This window comes from Protomyctophum parallelum (genome assembly GCF_964188405.1).
Source record: "Protomyctophum parallelum genome assembly, chromosome: 11".
Classification (NCBI taxonomy): Eukaryota; Metazoa; Chordata; class Actinopteri; order Myctophiformes; family Myctophidae; genus Protomyctophum; species Protomyctophum parallelum.
Window position 1 is genome coordinate 9,603,000 of NC_139707.1, and position 6,665 is coordinate 9,609,664.

General features: G+C 43.2%; 1 protein-coding gene across 5 annotated transcripts in view; it reads left to right on the plus strand.

Annotated features, from left to right (window-relative positions):
• Positions 1-3,292: 3,292 nt before the first annotated feature.
• Positions 3,293-6,665, plus strand: part of LOC310867261 (radixin) — a 53,940-nt gene continuing 50,567 nt past the window's right edge. For 2 of the 5 annotated variants that reach the window (XM_083777166.1, XM_083777170.1), the window contains exon 1: positions 3,310-3,544. The gene's annotated coding sequence lies outside the window, so the exon portion shown is untranslated. Of the gene's footprint in view, positions 3,545-3,633; positions 4,015-6,665 lie in introns of those variants that run through there. The other 3 variants (XM_083777168.1, XM_083777167.1, XM_083777169.1) reach the window with 3 other exon arrangements.

Consider the following 6,665-nt stretch of genomic DNA (forward strand, 5'->3'; position numbering starts at 1 on the left):
GATATATTGTCTATATTGCAGAAGTAATACATTTTCCACCAGTGCCCACTTCCCTGTAGTATGTCAACAAGACCATTGGTATGTGTCTGTACAGGAGCAAAAACAGTAAAATAATCAATTAGACAAATAGTCCTAGGAGGGTTAAAATGTTTCCACTTGTTTGCTTTTATTTGTCTTGCATGTAGACCTTTTTGAAATATTCCCCAGAAAACAATGATTGAATGCAGCCATCAGTCATCACGCAGATTTTTCAGCTTCACTTTCAAACCTATTAAATATTTTAAAATAAAATACTGTTTGCAGATACTGGATGTACCGATAGTGTCAGTTATGAACATGGTGGTTGTGATGATTAGTATCATTATTATATGCAGAAACATTATGTGTTGGTTTTGGTTACTTGATGTCATATTTTTGTTATTTAGATTTGATTTATTGACAACTTTATTTAGAGAACAGATAAAGGTTGCTGCACTATGCTCTGTAGAGGTCCTCGGGTAAGCCGAAGATGACAGAGCAATGCTCTGTCAAGTGTCATCTACTCATCTTTGCTGTAGTTTGACTATTGTTACAATTACCTGTCTCTGCCAAGAGAGGGAGACAATGTACATAAAGTTAAAAATACACAGAGAAAATCAAGGAACCACAAAGAGGGTATTTGCTATAGGTTACATTTTGCTGAGCTCCAATATAATTCATGATAAGTATTGTATCAATTAACACACCTTCATAAATTACAGATAATTTATATAGGTATATAACAGTAACAGTATAGTATATAGGTAGTACAATATTCATATGTTACTATAAACTTTATTTTATTTTACAGTCCTAATGTATGTTTAGTAGCTATACAAAATGTAATTAGATATTACCAGATAATAAGTTTCTTACCGAGTGTAGTATACATAATCTGCTTTTAGATACCAAATTAGACAACCAGGTTCACATTCCAGCAAGATAGTGCTGTACTAACAGTTATTTAATGTAACATTGTGTACAAACTATGCTTTAAAAAAACATGGGCTTCAATTAGGGATGTCCCGATACACTTTGTTCGTTCCCGATCTGATCCCGATAGCACAATTTCTGTGTTAGCCAATACCGATGCCAGTGTTGTGATCTCGTGTTGTGTTTATGGCTATTTAGCTATATATCTCATGTTGTGTTTATTGCTATCTAGCTATATATATATCTTGTGTTGTGTTTATAGATATCTACTATATGTTTATAGCAGACTCCTCACTCAAATGTACACTTGCAGTTTGTGCAACTCGAAAGCAAACTCCACATGCCCCAACATTTTATTTACCTGCCATAGTGTCAACCCCTTAGATCGGTGGTTAGACTGGCATATTCGCCGATACCGATATGACCCGATATGACAAATAAGGGCTGATGCCGATACTTTTCCGATTTCCGATACAGATACCAATATGACCCGATATAAGGGCTGATACCGATACTTTTCCGATACAGATACAGTAACAGGGACATCTCTAGTTTCAATATCACTTTCTACCATTTTGGGGATCACAACTTTATTCTACAAAGGGATGGCCTTCCTGATGTCACACATCCAGGGTAACCCAGGGTGTCCTCTTCCCTGAGCCAGTATGACTGCGTAGTATTAGTATTATTATTCAAATATGTGGATGTCGTGTATGTCGACTTCGAAGTCGGTGTGGCGAACGGTTCTCGAGTTATGTGATTACAGATGTACGTACGTACAGAGACTTGGTGCATTTATAGTTCGATTTTATATACCAGTAAGACGCCTAAGGGCGAGGTCGCGTGCACACATCCGCCTCATTGACGGCAGACTGCTGGGCGAGCGCTGGCACTTTGCCATGGAGGGGTCAGATCAACATGGAATGAATTCTGTATTGGCCATATAAGGAGCATGTGTACAGGGTTTGATGAGGTCAAATCAACATATGGAAGGTCAGCTCCATATATGGAGATCTAAGGGTGGTAGCGGGGACATTCTCTTGAGTGTACACTGTACAGGGTTTGATGAGGGCCCAGGTAGGGAGGTAGGGCCGTGCCTTAATTTTAGGGCCTGTTGAGAACTCTAGTTTTCGCCCGGCTGCCGGGCGCGGCTGCACTAATAACTTTGGGGAAGGCCCGTCTAGAGTTTGAAATGAATCGACAGGTATCAGTCAAAAGGGAGACATCGAAGAGGAAGGATGGATGGGGAAGGATCAACATATGGAATGTCAGAACAGTTTCTGGCATATATCCATGTATAAGGGTATGAGGTTTGAGGTCAGATGTAGAGTTGCTGGCCAATATTGACATCAGGGATCTCCATACAGCAGGTCGCATTTACTATGACATCAGCGATCTCCATTCCTGATGATGACACGTGATGTCACGAGACCTGGGCTTATATGGGGGCATTCCCATGTATGGGGATAGTGACTGACGGGAAACCAATGATTTCATAGTAAAGTGCATTTGTACAAGTTAAGAGTTACTTTGAGGCAGGGGGTTTCACACCACATGCCATGGGGCAAGGTCGCTTAGACTCTCGGAGTGAAGATGTCAGAATCGATAAATACATCTACGAGAGTATATATATATATAAACTAATTGAGGTTGCAAATATATTTAAAGATTTTGCACTGCAGTATGAGTAAAATGTTGTAAGGCAACTAACTAATGTGTATACAGCATTTTAATGCAGTTGGTTTTAACTACTTTTTGAGGGCAGCTCCTTAACACCTGCCTCTAGTTCCTAATGCATGTGTAGCAATGCGCGGAAAGCAGGGATTGAACCCGGGCCTCCCACTCGCCAGACCAACGCGTAACCTGTCATGCCAATAGGGCTGAGCCCGACTGGCAGGGCTGTTGCAGGCTGGGTCTTGGCTGGGGGATACACATGCATAACCAACTTTCTCTGTTGATTTTAATAATATCCTCGTGTATGTTATAAGTAACAACATAGAATTGCCTCAGTCGCTTGCAGGTTCATCATGAACTGTTTTGCTAAAGCATTAAGCATCCCAAATGCTGCAGGAGGAACAGTCAGAAGAACACGGGACAGGACAGGACAGGACAGGTAAAGTCTGTTGGATGCAGTTTGAAGGATGCATTGCACAGACTTTCTGTGATGACTTTCAGGGCTCACATTTGCCATTTATGGCTGTGTGTGTGTGTGTGTGTGTGTGTGTGTGTGTGTGTGTGTGTGTGTGTGTGTGTGTGTGTGTCGCGCGCGCGCACGCGCGCGCGCACGCCACCACGCCTCTTTCGGCAAGTTCGTCAGTCAGCCATATTGACTAGTTCTTACCTTCTCCGGTAGGTTGAGCAACTAAAGCAGCCTAGCGGGGGAGTTCTCTCTCTGTAGCAGCATCATCACTCTCCCTGCCTGCTGGGAAATAACGGTGGGTGAAGAGGAGAGGACTCGGGGAAAAAAACAAACGCTTTAGTTTATTTTATTTATTTTTACGCGCGGGGAGGAAGGAGTATACAAAGAACTGTTTACAGCTCGGCCGGGGGGATTTGGGAGACAGTTTTTGAACGCGGTCAACGCGTAGAAGCGGTGAGTTTTCCTTTCTAAGCTTTCATAGACTCGGGGGTGTCGCTATAATCGCTTGCCCAAAAAGAACAGATCCTATCCGTGACTTGACAACAAGGCGAGCGGCGCGTCTGCGTCACCGTCCTAAGCCGTTCAGGTCTTCAGGGGGGGATTTTCTCGGGGTTTCAACGTTAACTGTGTGTGGTGGTGGCGGTGACTGACTGTGGTCCCGTATTGGTGACAAGCTCCATACCAGCCAGGAGCAAACTGTTTGATATACTGCAGACTGTGTCTGTCTGTCAGCCTCCTTGGCGACAAGTTGACAACACAACAGCGCTACTACGGAACGGTAACGTGTCGCTTGAAATACTATTATAGGATACAACCTGCGTTCAGGCGCAGGGAGAGAGAGAGAGAGAGAGATCCACCGTCCGTGACAGTAGCACAACATATATAGGCTACTTCTACACCCGTTTCACAAAGAAGACGGCCGGGTGAGTAACCCTGGTGACAGTTGACGCCGTTATTAGCCTGCACTTGACTTAAGCCCCGTTGTGTATAGGCTCTTCGAAAATAGCCGAGCATTGAAGACCTGTCCGTGCGTTTTAGTTATTCAAGTTAAAACGTTTTAATTGAAGAATCTTGGACATTTGTGATTTTATTTTATTTTATGTTGCAGACCATATTGTCCTAAATTGTCCCCAAACTAGGGACGCCGGTCAGGGTGGATGTGCATGGTGTCATTTACACGGTTTTTATGTAACGGGACAGGACCGGCGAGTAGCAGGTAGTCTGTTAAAGTCACCATAAAAGGCACCATAACAACTTCCCAGATCCCACAGACACTCCAGTTATAGCTAATATCAGCAGCCAGGTGACCAAAGTGGTGTATCTGGCGGTGTTTCAATTATTGTTTGTTCTTCTTCAATATTAAACCGTTCACGTTCATTTGTTTTCATGACGCTCAGACAGAGCGTCATGAAAGTAGTAGCCTAGTAGCGGAAACAGTGTTTCTATAGCGCGTCTGCAACTTTAACGTTGTTGTGAATCTGTTATCTTTATTAGGCCTACTACAATTCTCTCATTTTGCACGTGTTGTACACGTCTTATTTTAAGCCAAGAAGAGACCGATATTCAAAATAAATTCCGCTATAATTTGCGGTAGCCTGTGGAAACCACGCAACATTCGAGCGCAGGTGTTAAGGTGCCGTCTCCGCTACATGTACTGCACTCGTGCGTAAAACATGTCCGTGAATACGAACTAGCCAGCGGCCCGTGCGCGCTGGCAAAAAAACAAACAGACAAAACAGATGCTACCATGTTTGGCTAATTAGAGCTGCTGATTGGCCACGTTGCACGAGGGACGTGGTTTTTGATTGGATATTATGTCAGTCAGTCTAAACTCTAAATCCTCCTGTTGATTTATGTTCGTCCCACCCCGTGGGACCAAGTTAAAGTTACACCTCATTTAGGGAAAGAAGGCTCTCTCCTTCATGAGATAAGATGCCTTCAACGGAGGGTTTTAAGTTTCTCTTTTGTAGCCTACGGTACTAGAAAACCTTGTGGCTATTGGCTAATGATCAAGAATGAAATGAATGTGAATGAATGAAAAAGGTGGACCCTGTTGTAAACAAGTAATATGCTTCATCAGTGTCGTCCACTGCCTATTTTGTGCCTAGTTGTGCTTTCATGTGAAATGTACTACCCGGGCCATTCTGCAAACTGTTAATAAATACTTAAATCAATCAAGCAATCATGTCTGTTGTCATCCACTTTGACAGTGTAATCATGTCAAAAGCTGCTTCTATTTAGTTCATAGTAGCTTATTCTGTGTTGATTGTTTGCTGTATGGAAAGGTTCCGTTTCAGTTACAACTTGTTATGCATTAAACCCTGTATTTCCCTGGGGGAACAATCCTTGGCCCCTCATTTTCCTCTATAAATCTCTTTTCCAAAAATAGCCATGTGTTGTGACGTGTTGTGAGCTTGTAGATCTGCTATTTTCTCAGAATGTTCGCCCCACAGAATAAGAGATGTATAGGGTCCGATTGGTTAAAGCAGTTCCTAAGATCTGAACATGCAGGTCATAATGTCAACCAGATACCAGCTATACTTTGAAACACATTATAGCAAAACTCACGTTAGTTTGATTTCCCGTTAGGCTATTAAAGTGTAGTAGTGCTACTTTTTGAAGTTGGGGGACGCCCCATAAGACATGTGCACACCGCTCGCCGCGCATACACACTATTAAAACATACAGACGTGTATAGCCTATTTAGAAACAGGGTTTAAAATGCTTAATCGTATCCATAAAGGTAAATGACAAGTCAAAAAACATATTTGGCAAACAACCCATATTGTTTGCCATGTGGACACTTTGAATGAATTCAACTACAGTCCTGGACAGGGCAGCCTAAATTAGGCTACACATTTAGCACAACACACCGGTGCCTATACGAAATGACCGGGTCACCAGTGCTGGAGGCTACACCACCAAGTCACATTATACCTTAGATATTTTACCAGACAAGTACATTTATTAAAGGAAACAGACCCCCCAAATGAAGCTTGGCGGTCTGCCAAAGCAGGGTAATACATTTGCCAGTTGGTGGCTGCCTTGTGCCTTGTGGTCATTTTTTTTACTACCCTGGTTGTTGTCAAATGGTACTCCATGTCAGTGTGCATTAAAGATAGCGCTAATTCGCTAATTCGGACCACATTCTGTTGAGGTTGCAGGTGCAAGGACGTGTGTTTGGTTTGTACCTGAGAGAGCTCTACGAGTCTACGGTATCATGAACCACGTCACAGCCCGGGTCAGAGAGAGCAGCTATCTGGTTTCTCTCTCTCTCTCTCTCTCTCTCTCTCTCTCTCTCTCCCCCTCCCCCCCCCCCCCCCCCCCCTCTCTCTCTCTCTACACTTTTTGAGCGGTGCCAAGAGCTATATACCCTGTGTATGTCCGTTTGTCTGAATACAACCTATTGACCCTGTCTGAGTATGACCTATTGACCCTGTCTTAATACGACCAATTGACCCCTGCAGTTGATGTCTGAGCACGACCCAAAGTATAGTTGCACCGCTCAGTTTGTGTGGGTGCTATTTTTGAGGGGCACTAGTCCTAGCACTAGCCCCTCTCAGTATTTGCCATT